This window comes from Ahaetulla prasina, chromosome 4 (assembly GCF_028640845.1).
Source record: "Ahaetulla prasina isolate Xishuangbanna chromosome 4, ASM2864084v1, whole genome shotgun sequence".
NCBI lineage: Eukaryota > Metazoa > Chordata > Lepidosauria > Squamata > Colubridae > Ahaetulla > Ahaetulla prasina.
In genome coordinates, this window is record NC_080542.1 from 75987114 (window position 1) to 76001471 (window position 14358).

The window sequence follows — 14358 nt, forward strand, 5'->3', positions numbered from 1 at the left end:
GATGCTCTATAGATAAGAAAGGCATGGACAGGGCATGCTCTATAAGGGAGAAACCAGAAGCATCATGATGAACTGGCTGGAAAGTAGTGGGCTCTGACAAGCCTGGTGAAAATCCAGCCAGACAAACCACTGTTGGGGGTTTTCAGACTGGAACCATCCTGTAGGGACAAGTAATAAAACTTTAAATTGGAACTAAAGCCTAAGCAGACATTAAAATGTGGTAAATATTAATTGAACTGGTTAAAAGGGTATGTGTATCATTTGATTTGAACAGAAAGAAATCAAGAATTTTGTTAAAACATATTTAAATGGAGAAACAGTTTACCAACAAAAAACAAGAAAACAGCACTGAAGATGAAGATAATGATAAACAATTAATTGAGTATATTGGGAGCAATGATGAAAAAAGAGAGAGAGCAGGAGGGCAGAACCAACAAAAAAAGAAAATTAAGAGAAGGCAAGGAGGGAGGAAAAATTTAGGGAAAAACATTTTTAATGATTATAGTGGGATTAACAGTGGTAAAAATAGAGAAGGTAGAGAGAAATGAAAGAAACAAGAAAAAGGGAAGGGATTAGAGACAAAAAAAAAATAAGGATTCCACTGGGTTTAACAGTGGGGAAAAAAAGAAGGGGAAAAGAGAAATAGATTAGATGGGAACATAGGTCAAAATAAGCGAGTAAAAGACGTAAAAGCTATAGGAAGGAAACAGTGGGAAAGATACAATAATTATAAAAAGAAAAAAAAGAAAAAGAAGAAAATGAGGGAATGGAATAAAAGAAGGGGAATTATAAGAAGAGGCTGGCTAGATGGACCAGAAGAAAATGGTTAAAAGTAATGTGAGATATAAGTATGAGGATATTGGCATTATTGTATGCCAATAATGGACAAAGGAGTGATATTGTAGATCACTCCTTTGCTTTCTTGGGGGCAATTCAGCAGCAGCAACTTCAGGCTTATCAGTATGAGATAAACTTAGATTTAAAGCAACAGTTCCCTCTTGGAGAGACTGGTTCAGAAGTGGGCACACTTTGTCTGAGCAAAAAACCTGTATTGGAAATATTGAAAAGGTTCTCAGGAAGAGCTTCCTTCTAGAAGCATAGAGGCAATTGTAGACTCCTTTAATAATAGCAAAGTTCTCATACATTGCCTTCTCGCTGGCAGCCATTCTGTGCATAGTAGATCTATCAGAGTAAATTCACAGTGGAGCAGCTGACTCAGAGACAGCTTTATAACTTTTCAACACCCTCCAACACCCTCTATTCATTATATTGTCATAAATTTGCAAGGCAACATGGTTAGTCTGCAGACTGTAATTATATTGGTCATCTATTAGGCGAACCTATGGCACGTGTGCCACAGGTGGCACGCGGAGCCATATCTGTGGTCATGCGAGCGTTGCCCTAGCTAAGTTCCATCACACATGCATGTGCCAGTCAGCTGATTTTTAGTCCTTCCAGGCCCACCAGAAGTTAGGAAACAGGCCATTTCCAGCCTCCAGAGGGCGTCAGGGGGTGGGGGAAGTTGTTTTCACCCTCCCCAGGCTCCAAGAACACCTCTGAGACCTGGGAAGGATGAAAAATGGGTCTACTGGGCCCACTGGTAACCATTTTGCCATCACATGCCAAAAGCAGCGCAGGAGGGTCACGCAGGGGGAGGGGCATGGAGGAGTATTGAATTATGGGTGTGGGCACACACATGCATGACCCCCTATGCTCCCTCTCTTTTGGCATGCAATGGCAAAAAGGTTAGCCATCACTGCCTTAGGCCTTTACCTGATTGAGTGTTTTCTTTATGAGTCTTCTTCCCTTTCACATTTTTGGAAGGGAGAAAAGAGTCTTCTCTAGTTTCAGTTCCTGAATTAGCCACTCCTTATCTATTGGTTGCTGTCCTCCTAAGTCCTTCTGCCGTATTTGGGTGGCTCTTAATAAACTTTGCAAAAGACTCCTTCAAGCAGTCAACCTTATTTATGACAGTTGATAAAAATTCATAGATTGAATTTACAGTTTGAGTTTTAAGCAAATATTGTCTAGAGAGGAAATCTGCTACATTTTCTCTTTTTAAATTTATTACATTCCCCTCCTGTGCAAGAAAGCAGTTGCTGAGTTCCAAGGAGGGGATCCATTTTCTGCAATAGAGGAAGAAAGTTCTATATGCTGTTTGCTTTCAAATTCAGTTTGTAAATCCCATTCCAATATGTCAGATAAATTAAATTTATCTGATAAGGAGACTGCAGATCAGTTACTTACTGGAACAGACTGCCTGTTTGCCATATAATCTTCCATTTTCTGCTGGATGAACTCTGCGCTGCATAGTGCTGTCTCTGTCTTCTTTCCCCCATTCTTAAAAATCCTGGCTTGTAGCATTGTTAAAATGTAGCTAAAACAAATGGTAGCCTCACAATATGTGCTTTTGTAAAAAGTCAGATATGGATTTGAAGGGACATGGTGATAGGAATCAATCTAACCTTTGCTATTTGCTTCTATTATTTTGTTCTATCTTTCTTACTTACTCACCAAGAATATGCCTAGCTTTGAAGTGAACAACAGAAGCGAGAAAGCAGATAGCAAAGGTTATAATTCTTGCTAAGTGAGGGTTACAGAATTAATTCCTAATAAATAATTCCTAACAGTAGCAAAATAGCACAAGCAATTCTTAACAGAAGCAAATAGCAAAGGTTAGATTAATTCCTATCATTATGTCCCTTCAGATTAAAAATGGGCTAAAAGTGAATTAAAAATATAAAAAAGGCTGTTTACAGCCATTGCTGCCTGTCCATCATCTTACCTCTGCCTCCACCAATCTAACTGGTACTTTAGCTAAGCTTTATTTTCATTAATAACACCACTTCAATGCGGTGATCTAGTAAGTACATTCTTGTCTCAAAGTAGTTTGTCATGACCCAAATCAACCTTGAATAGGACAACCCCAAAGGTGATTCAGGGTTAACTTTATCCTGATCTTATTCTAATCCAATAGAAACATTTGTTAATATGTCAGTGTTGTTAGATCGGGCAATGAAAGAGACAGGACTCAGTGCTAACAGTAACAACAGCTCTTTATTAATAGATCAGTGCAACCCAGCAGCCGGCTTGTCTAACTGCTTGCCCTTTTATAGGGAGCTGTCAGATAGGTCAGCCAATGTGGTTTGAGTATTTTCCTGCTGAATTGGAGGACCTGAGTGAAGCTTATGCTCATTCTAATTCAGTATGCAACACCCCTCCCCTCCTGGACAAAACACAGTCCAATCAAAACACAGTACATTATTTACAAACGTAGTCATTTAAAAAAAAAATTAATTTTATTTGTCTCAACATTTTATATATAAGCATAAGCATGAAATAACTATACGATATATAAGCATATATATAACCATAAGTATGTAATAACTTTATGAAATTGTATACAATCAAAGGGAACATTAGGAACGGTAGGCACGTTGGTGTTCTTATGCACGCCCCTTACAGACCTCTTAGGAATGGGGTGAGGTCAGTAGTAGATAGTTTTTGGTTAAAGCTTTGGGGATTTTGGGAAGAGACCACAGAGTCTGGTAGTGCATTCCAGATATTAACAACTCTGTTTCTGAAGTCATATTTTCTTGAAGTCAAGATTGGAGCGGTTCACATTAAGCTTAAATCTATTGTGTGCTCGTGTATTGTTGTGATTGAAGCTGAAGTAGTCTTCAACAGGAAGGATGTTGTAACGGATGTTTCTATGAGTTAAGCTCAGGTCATGTCGAAGGCGGCGGAGTTCTAAATTTTCTAAACCAGGATTTCAAGTCAATAAGGTATTTTGTTGTAATCAGAGGAGTAGAGAGAACTCTTCTTGTAAAATATTTCTGGACATGCTCAATTGTATTAATGTCCAAAATTAGGTATGGGTTCCAGACAAGCAAGCTGTATTCAAGAATTGGTCTAGCAAATGTTTTATATGCTCTGGTTAGTAGTGTAGTGTTTCTGGAGAAGAAGCTATGCAAGATTAAGTTTACAATTCTTAAAGTCTTTTTTGCGATGTAGTTGCAGTGGGCTTTGGCACTTAGATCATTTGATATGAAAACTCCAAGGTCTTTAACGGGGTCATCTATAAGGTAGTGTCCATCGAGCTTGTATTTAGTGTTCAGATTCTTTTTTCCAATGTGTAAGACAGAGCATTTGTTGGTTGAGATTTGGAGTTGCCAAGTTTTTGACCATTCCGACATAAAGTCAAGGTCTTTTGGAAGGGTAGCTGTATTGTTGGTAGTGTTAAATAGTTTAACATTGTCAGTGAAGAGAACACAATTGCTTATAATATGGTCACAGAGATGATTAATGTATAATATGAAAAGTGTTGGTCCAAGAATGCTGCCTTGGGGAATGCCACTTTTGACAGGAACAGGATTTGATAGGGCACTGCATATTTTATTTATTTATTATTTATTTATTTTATTTATTTTATCACATTTATATACCGCCCTATCTCCCAGGGGACTCAGGGCGGTTCACAGGCAAGTAAAAAGCACATATAAATACAGACTAAAATAACAGTTAAAAAACTTATTCTACATGCCAAATTATTAAAAGCAATATAAATAATAAAACCCACGTTGTCTGTTTGACAGAAACACTGTTATCCAATAGTGGAGGGGTCCAGAGATGCCATAGGATTTTAGTTTTAGGAGAAGTTTGTCATGTACCACAGAGTCAAAAGCTTTACAGAAGTCTACATAGATGACATCTATTGCTTTGCCCTGATCAAGATTTGTAGTCCATATGTTTTTGCAGTGTAGAAGTTGTAAATTACAGGATAATTTTTTTCTGAAACCAAATTGTTTATTAGAGAATAGGTTGTTTGTTTCTAGATTGAAGGTAATGGATTGATTGATGAGAGATTCCATTACTTTGCAGGTGATGCAGCAAAGGGAGATCGGTCTGTAATTTTCAACTAGGCTGGGGTCTCCTTTTTTGAAGACAGGGATGACCATGGCTAGTGACCAAAGTTTGGGAAGGGAGCTTGTTGTGAAAGCTTTTTCAAAGATTATGCTTAGGGGTTCTGCTAAGTTAGTGGAAATTTTTAAGAAGTATGCACATAGACCATCAGGTCCAATAGATAGAGATGGTTTCAGTTTGCAAATGGCCTTTTCAACATTATCTTCTGTGAAATCTATTTGTGTTAGGTCATTGTACTCATTGTTGGTATGACTGGGGAATGATGGGTATGAACCATTACTATTAACAAAGACTGAGCCGAAGAATGTGTTAAAGAGGTTTGCTTTAACTGTTTCATCATTATATTCTTTTCCACTAGATCTTTTTAGTGGTGGGATGGATCTCGAGTCTTTAAGTTTGTTGTTCACAAAATTATAAAAAGCACAATTGGATTTTGTGCGCAGAAGGTCTTCTTGTTTGGTGTGGTAAATGGTGCATTCAATTTTTATTTGGTTGCATATATTTTTGTAGCGGTTTCTGAAATTGGTTACAGAGCCAGTTTTGTTTCTTCGCCAGAGGGATTTCTTTTTGGATTCGAGCTTTTTTATTAATATAGGTAATTTGTTTTTCCTGATTTTGGTGGTGGTTTGTGGTACATATAGTTTAATGACTCTCTTGACTTCAAGTAGGAAAACTCTATTGTGGTCTTCAGTGGTGATACAGGTTGAGAATGGATTTTGCCAGTCAAAATATGAGAGGTCGGTGTTTATAAGTTCATAGTTGGCTTTTTTGAAATTGTAGTTTGGAATACCATTATTATGAAGATTTTTGTAAGGGCGTATATTGAGACAAAAGTCTATTATGCTGTGGTCACTGTTGGAAAAGGGTTCTTTTATTTGTAGTCCATAAATTGAGTTTGCGTTGTTGCAGAAGATGAGGTCAAGGCAGTTGTTGTGTCTTGTATTGTTAGTTACTAGTTGATCAAGACCTAGATTTGTAACAGCATTGTACAGGGTAGTATGGATTGTATATTCATTTGTTATCCAGTTAATAAGAGGTAGATTGAGGTCATCCAGGAAGATGAGAGGATATGGGCAAGAGGTGGCCCATGTTATTAATGTGGTTAACATGTTCACATGTGCAATGTCGTAGTCAGGGGCTCTGTGGCATAGCAAGAAGCGAAGTGTGACATTGAGGGACAGTTTGCATACAATAGTTTCAGGAAGAGCAAATTTATGTGCAACTTGAATATTTTTTAGATTCAGTGACTTTTTGTAAAAGATTGCCACTCCACCTCCTCTGTGGGTTTCATGATCTGATTGAAAAACATGATACTCTTTGTCTGAAATAATGGTGTCAGGGAGGGATGAGTTTAGCCATTTAGAGATTCTTCTTCTGAGCATGCGCGAAATGGCGGCGATCTGATCTCGCGGAGATGGCAAGCGGGGCATTCCCTGGCTGAGGCGTTGCTTCTGCCGACCGCCGGGCTGCTTGGATCGCTGGCTCCAGATGAACAACACGTCGGCAACCGAGGGAGAGGTCTTCGGGCCTTGGAAGACCCTCGGTTGTTGAGAACGGAGCCGCGGACGAGCAGCGGATGGCGGCGGCCATTTTCGGGCGATGGGGGGGTGTTCCGGCCTGGTTCCAGCTCCGGGAGAACAGCGTGTCGGCGGCCAAGGGAGAGGTCTTCGGGTTTGTGGAGACCCTCCGTTGCCGAGAACGGAGCTGTGGACGGACAGCTGTGGACGGACTGTGGACGGACTGTGGACGGATAGTGGATGGTGGCGGTCAGTTTTCGGGCGATGGGGGGGTATTTCGGCCTGGTGCGGCCTGAGGCCTAGCCGCGGTTGCCATCTGTGGCGTTTAGGTCGCGGCTGCCATTATGACGCGGTTACCATCAGATGATTCTGGACTTTGGACCTTCGGACTTTGTATTGGCCTGGACATCGGCCGACCCCCTAGCCTGCGCCGCGGCTACCATCAGCGGCGGTATGGTGGCCGACTCCGAACTGAGCTCGGACTTTTTAATCGGCCTTGGACATCGGCCGACCCCCCCAGCATGTTCGGCCGCGGCTGCGAACTTTAACTACAGCGGAGGTATGCTAGTGGCCCGTTAACCACGATTTCCATCGACGATACCGACCATCACCATTAACAGCTTGCCGAGAGTGATATGTGGCGGCCTTGGTTTTGGCCGCGTTTACCCTCTGCTGCTATGTCATCTTCGGCCGCGTGTTTCTAGTCGAGGCACGCTGGTGGCTTTTTGGCCGCGTTTTCAATCTCTTAAACTCTTTACATCTTACAGCGTATCTTGACCGGGTCATCTGAAGGATTGTGATGCCTTTACGGTTAGGATGGACCCCTTTTCTGCCATTTATTATTTCTTCTCCATGAGATACTCGCCTATTGACCTCCTTCGACTGCGAGGTTCCCCGCCTCGCAGGAATGGCCCTCAAGTTATCGAGGGCCTACCTCAACGAAGGGTTTTGGGACCCAGAGAGGCATGGCTGCTAAGAAGAATGTATGGGGTTTTTAAATAGATTTTAAATAAGGGTTTTTAAAGGGGAGGGACAAGAGGCGGGTGGGGGAGAACCCGTCGGGGAGGATCCAGCCCCGGTGCCAGTTCGCGGCACTATTACACCTGATCTGAAGGCAGGGGGGGAGGGGTTTGTTCCAGGACTAGAGGGTGGTTCAATCTGTACGGTGAGTGGGAGAGGCAGATATGGCGGAGGGGGGGGGGCGTATCGAGTTTGGGGAGCACGTGCGCAATGTTTGAAAGCAATCACGTGCTCCGGGCCCCTAGTCCCTACCCGTTCCTCGGGCGGCCGTGATCCTCAGAGCCTGGATCTTCGGCTGATGTTATGTAATGCCCGGTCCGTGGCAAATAAGGCCCCCTTGATCTGCGATCTTATTCAAGGGGAGTCCGCGGACCTTATGGGCATTACGGAGACCTGGTTGGGGCCAGGGGGGGGGTGCCCCTCATTGAACTGTGCCCCCCAGGTTTCTGAGCATTCCATCAGCCGAGGGCCCAGGGTAGGGGTGGAGGGGTGGCGGTTGTAATTAAGGAAGATCTAGAGCCGAGGGAGGCCACTGTTCCTCAGATCGCCGGCTGTGAATCCCTCTATGTGAGGTGGGGCCATAGGAATCAGTTGGGCTTGTTGATCACGTACCTGGCTCCTTGCTGCGTGACCACAGCCCTGCCCGAGCTGCTGGAGTTATTTGCCACTGTGGCAGTTGAGACCCCCAGACTTATAGTTATGGGGGATTTCAACTTGCCATCAGCTGGCTTATCATCGACTGCAGCTCGGGAGTTCCAGGCTTCCATGACGGCCTTGGACCTGATTCGAGTAAATGATGGCCCTACGCACATGGGGGGAGGCACGCTGGATCTGATTTATATCTCTGGTCAGTGGTTAAATGATCTGATACTAGACGATTTAGTAACAGAACCAATGTCATGGTCCGATCATTTTCTCCTTCGCCTAGACTTCCGAACCGCCACCCACCATCGCAGGGAGACGGAGCCTACGTTGGTTCCGTCCCAGGCGCCTGATGGACCCGGAGAGGTTCCTGGCGGAGCTTGGGCCATTCCTGAGGATCTGGCCCACGGCACGACTGAGGAACTAGTTGCGGCCTGGGAACAGGCGCGGCGGGCCTTGGACCGTGTCGTGCCTTTGCGGCCTCTGACCCGGCGTAGATCTCGTCCGGCCCCTTGGTTCTCCGAGGGGCTGAGGGAGATGAAATGCCGGAGAAGACGCCTAGAGAGCACTTGGAGGTCCAGTCGTTCCGAAGCTGATCGGACACTAGTTAGGTCCTATTCTAGGACCTACCTAGTGGCAATGAGGGAGGCGAGGCGTTCCTACACCTCCACCCTCATTGCGTCGGCAGATAACCGCCCGGCCGCCCTGTTTCGGGTGACCCGCTCCCTCCTTCATCAGGAGGTGCGGGATGACCCTTTACAGGGACGTGCCGAGGAGTTTAGTGGTTATCTATACGACAAAATCGCTCAGCTCCGGGATGGTCTGGACCGAAATTGGGATGATCAAGCGAGGAGAGGAGGCACGCCTTGTTGACTCTGTTTGGGATGAGTTTGACCTGTGGCTCCGAGGGCGTGGACAGGTTGTTGGGAGGCTCCGCCACTACATGTTTATTGGATCCGTGTCCTTCCTGGCTGGTGCTGGCCACTCAGGAGGTGACACGAGGCTGGCTCCAGAGGATCATAAATGCTTCTTTGTTGGAAGGGGTTTTCCCTGCCGTCTTGAAAGAGGCGGTGGTGAGACCCCTCCTTAAGAAGCCCTCTTTGGACCCGGCTATTTTGGGAAATTATCGGCCAGTCTCCAACCTTCGCTTTGTTGCGAAGGTTGTAGAGAGTGCTGTGGCGCGTCAGTTACCCCAATACCTGGAAGAATCCGTCTATCTGGACCCGTTCCAGTCCGGCTTCCGACCCGGCTACAGCACGGAGACAGCTTTGGTCGCATTGGTGGATGATCTCTGGAGGGCCAGGGACAGGGGTTATTCCTCTGCCCTGGTCCTATTAGACCTCTCAGCGGCTTTTGATACCATCGACCATGGTATCTTGCTGCGCCGGCTGGGGGGATTGGGAGTGGGAGGCACCGTTTATCGGTGGTTCTCCTCCTATCTCTCCGACCGGTCGCAGACGGTGTTGACAGGGGGGCGGAGGTCGACCGCGAGGGCCCTCACTTGTGGGGTGCCACAGGGGTCGATTCTCTCGCCCCTTCTGTTCAACATCTATATGAAGCCGTTGGATGAGATCATCAGTGGCTTTGGGGTGAAGTACCATCAGTACGCTGACGACACTCAGCTGTACTTCTCCACCCCAGGTCACCCCAATGAAGTTGTTGAAGTGCTGTCCCGGTGTTTGGAAGCCGTACGGGTCTGGATGGGGAGAAACAGGCTCAAGCTCAATCCCTCCAAGACGGAGTGGCTGTGGATGCCGGCATCTCGATTCAGTCAGCTGCAGTTGCAGCTGACTGTTGGAGGCGAGTTATTGGCCCCAAAGGATAGGGTGCGCAACTTAAGTGTCCTCCTGGATGAGCAGCTGTCGTTTGAAGACCATTTGACAGCCGTCTCCAGGGGGGCCTTCCACCAGGTCCGCCTGGTTCGGCAGTTGCGTCCCTTCCTTGATCGGGATGCCTTGTGCACAGTCACTCACGCACTCGTTACCTCTCGCTTGGATTATTGTAATGCTCTCTACATGGGGCTCCCCTTAAGGTGCACTCGAAGGCTTCAGCTAGTCCAGAATGCAGCTGCGCGGGTGATAGAGGGAGAGTCGCGTACCTCCCACATAACACCTCTCCTGCGCAGACTGCACTGGCTACCTGTGGCTTTTCGGGTGCACTTTAAGGTTTTGGTTATGACCTTTAAAGCGCTCCATGGCTTAGGGCCTGGGTACTTACGGGACCGCCTACTGTTACCATATGCCTCCCACCGACCCGTGCGCTCTCACAGAGAGGGACTTCTCAGGGTGCCGTCCGCCAAGCAATGTCGGCTGGCGGCCCCAGGAAGGTCCTTCTCTGTGGGGCTCCCACTCTGGAACGAACTTCCCCCGGGTTTACGCCAAATACCTGACCTTCGGACCTTTCGCCGCGAACTGAAGACGCATCTTTTTATTCGCGCGGGGCTGGCTTAAATTTTATGGATTTTATAGTTTTTATTATTAATTTTAAACGGGGTTTTAATTTCTATATATTTTAAATTTTTAGGCAAATTATAATAAGGTTTTTAAAGTTGTATTTTATAGAATATTGTCTTGTCTGTTTTTATTTGCCTGTACACCGCCCTGAGTCCTTCGGGAGAAGGGCGGTATAAAAATCAAATAAATGAAATGAAATGAAATGTTTCACATACAAATATAATGTCAAATGTACCAGTATTTAACAAGAGGAGAAATACAGGTAATTTGTTTACAATGTTTCTTGCATTTATCAGTTTGCATTTGAGATCTGCAGTGTTTGGTGTTGACGAAATAAGGGGCGTGCGTACCTAGTTCTGAACAATGGGTGGTTGGAGGTTCTGTACGACGGATGATTGGAAGTTTTGTACGACGGATGGCTGGATGTTTTGAGTGATGGGGGTTGGATGTTTGCCAATTGATTGTAGGTTTTCTTTTTATGCAATCAGCATGGTAGTCAATGTAAAGGTTCATTTCGCCTTCGTCTTGTCGTCGTTTGAGTTCTGTGCGGAGTTCACAAGAGCGAATCCGTTGCAGAAATGATAGATCAGGCCTTGCTCTAAGTTTGTTGAGGCTGGGGATGCTTCTGGCAATTGAGTTTATAGCATGAATGAACTTTCATTTGCTGGTCTCATTTATGCAGATGACTCTACAGAATTTAGGCACCACTGAGCCATCGCTGTTTTTGTATTTAGGTCCATCTCTGGAGACTTTGGTTATTTCTTCAGGGAAGAAGGTGGGTGAATTGTAATTTTTAATGATGTTACAAACTTTAGATAGATCTGGTTCATTGGTAATATCTAATCCAAATAATATAGTGTTTTGATGTTTTTGTTCTCTCTCGGTGGTATCTTTTACTAGTATGGCTACGTTGTTTGGTTAATTGGCAGATATTTGCGGTTTAGGTTGTGGATTAGACAATGTTTGTTGGATTGGATTGGATTGGATTGTTGGATTTGGAAAAGATTTTGATCTGCTGAATTTCCATTTTTTTGTGCTGTAATTTTTTTTTCAAGATTTGTGAAACGTGGTTCTAAACATGCGAGTATTCTTTTTTTCTAAGCTTGTCTGAATGGAGTCAATGATAGTTTGTTGTGACTTTATAGTTGTTTCCATGGTATGGACTCTATCAGATATGGAGTTTAGGTAGTCTAATTTAGGAAGACAAGATGGACAAAAATGGATAAATGCAGGATCTGATTGCAGGAAATTGTCTATTGATTTGTTTATTTTCAGGCAGAAGTGGTGGGCATAATTGGTGCATAGTCGGCATTTCTTGGATTCTTCACTTTCTTTTATGGAATCATTACATTTATAGCATATTTTGGATTCATTTTGGTCATTATTTGTGGTGACAACTTTTGCTTGAGGGCGTTTGGCAGGTCTGTTGGAATTTTTGCTTGGCATGTTCAATGTTCTGTATGTATTTTGCAAATTAATTTGTCAATATCAATAGTGAAATAGTAACCATCAAGTAATTATTATGATAACAATTTATGCTAATAGTATGTCAATTAACATAGAACAGTAAATAATGATATTTTACTTAACTATAGAGTTGCTAATAATTAATTAATTTTATTATTTGATATTTAACTATACAGTGTTAATTAATTAATGAGTAATGATAAATTGGTATTTGATAAACATTAGTAGTGGTAATTAATGATTAATAATATTAGAGTTATCCTTAAAGGAGTATAGTTGTATGACAGGATTAGCTAGGCAATTTAGGATATCAATTATCCTAATGTAGGTAGGCAGTACCTACCTACTACATGTAGTACATGTACCTATTACATGTAGGTAGGCAGGGCTCTGACGAACCCTAGATGACCTGTGCAGCTCAGTTGTTTCTTGGGTGTCAGCCTGAGCAATTGGATTTGTTGCTGGTTCAGTACTCACCAATGGAATCTCCATGATTTTGTCATGTGGTGTGGTCGGAGTCTCTAGGCCCAGCCCATATGGAAGTCTGCACTGGAATCTTGGTTCCTCAGGTGGGTGTTCCCGCTGTACAATTGGTTTTGAGTTATTGTTAGACATTTGTTTATTTTGTAGGCTAGCATCAGTAGGGATCAGCCTCTGGTCAGGTTGAATTGTCTCTGATGGTCATAGCAGTGAGTTCTCAAGATGGCCTTGGAGTTGGTCCAAGTGCCATCACCACAATCTACCATCCTCCAGCTCGACTTTGTATGAGTGAGGGCCATATATTTCTACCACAGTGGCTGGAATCCAGAAGGCACCTCCGGCATAGTTCCGGGCCCCCATATTAAATGACCAGATTTTTCCTTTGAGTTAGGAGGTGTTTCTGCAATATAATTTGGGTGCAAGGGGTCTAATTGTGAATGGATTCTCCTTCCCATGAGGAGTTCCAAAGGGCTCCTGTTAGTTGTTTTGCTTGGGGTGATACGTTGCACTAGGAGAAATTTATTGATTCGTGCTTGCCAATCCCCTGGACCCATTCTGGACAGAGCCTCTTCAGCACATCTTACCATCCGTTCAGCCTGCCCATTACTGGCTGGATGAAAGGGGGCAACAAGGGCATGCCTGATGCCATGCTCTGCCAGGAATAGTTCATTGAGGCCCATTGTCTGAGACCAATACATCAGGGAGGCCATGCATGGTGAACAGTCTCTGGAGCACACAGAGTATCTCCAGCCACTTTGAAAATGCATTGACCATTATTAGAAATGTTTGGCCCTTAACTGGTCCTGAAAAGTCAATAAGCACCCGGGACCATAGTGCATTAGGGGTTTCCCATTCCTTAGCCAGGGCAGGGGGGGTGCCGGTCTGGATTCCTGACATGGTGAGCAGGTGGTGACCCATTCCACTATTTCATGGTCCATATTGGACATAGTTCCAGGCCAAGGCTTTCATTCTGACTATCCCAGGATGTCCCACATGTAAGACTTCTAGCACTGCACATCTTAATCTGTGGGGTAAGACAACCCTCTCCCCCCCCAAATAGACATCCCTTTAACACAGACAGTTCATTATGACACACATAATATGGTTGTACAGAACCCAGAAGTGGGCTACCCAGCCAGCCCCACCAGACATAATTCATTATTTGCATTAAGTCTCTATCTTTAGCCAAGTATCTCTCAATCTCGCTGCGATAATCACCCCAGTGGCAATGTCCTCAGTGAGGAGAACCAGGCAAATGGGGGCAGGGTCTTCAACCAGGGTAGGCAGCGGGCAGCGGCTGAGAGTGTCTGTTTGGCCCATAGACTTTCCAGGCTGGTGAAGTAGCTGTAAGCTGCCAGAAAAATAGTTCATCTAGTCATTCTGGGGGACAAAATCATAGGAGTGGGGCGGTCTCCGGCCAAAAAACCCCAGGCTCCTAGATAGGATATGGAGCCTGGGGACAGTGAAAAATGGGCTTTCTGATCCCCCCCAGAAGTCAGCAAATGGGACATTTCTGGCCTCTGGAGGGTCTCCAGGGGATGGGGAAGGCCATTTTTGCCCTCCCCAGCAGGGGTGGGTTCCAATTTTTTTTACTACTGGTTCTGTGGGCGTGGCTTATTTTGTGGGCATGGCTTGATGGTCATGTGACACTGGGTGTGGCTTGATGGTCATGTGACACTGGGCGTGGCTTGGTGGTCATGTAACTGGGTGAGTGTCAGCCTCCGCTTTATTTGAAGTGTATATTTATCTATTGGAGTGATTTACTGTTTTATTACTTCGTTAAAGGTTTTCTTCTTACTGAATGTCTTACTTGATTTATGGGGAAGGGGGGAGGTTTGTACTGTTGCGGTCAGCTG

At 44.5% G+C, this 14358-nt stretch overlaps 1 long non-coding RNA gene across 1 annotated transcript in view; it reads right to left on the minus strand.

The window, feature by feature from the left end:
• Nucleotides 1-14358, minus strand: part of LOC131197681 (uncharacterized) — a 60529-nt gene that overhangs the window by 18464 nt on the left and 27707 nt on the right. The window contains exon 2 of the long non-coding RNA XR_009155003.1: nucleotides 12500-12604. This is a non-coding gene — a long non-coding RNA (uncharacterized LOC131197681). The remainder of the gene's footprint in view (nucleotides 1-12499; nucleotides 12605-14358) is intronic.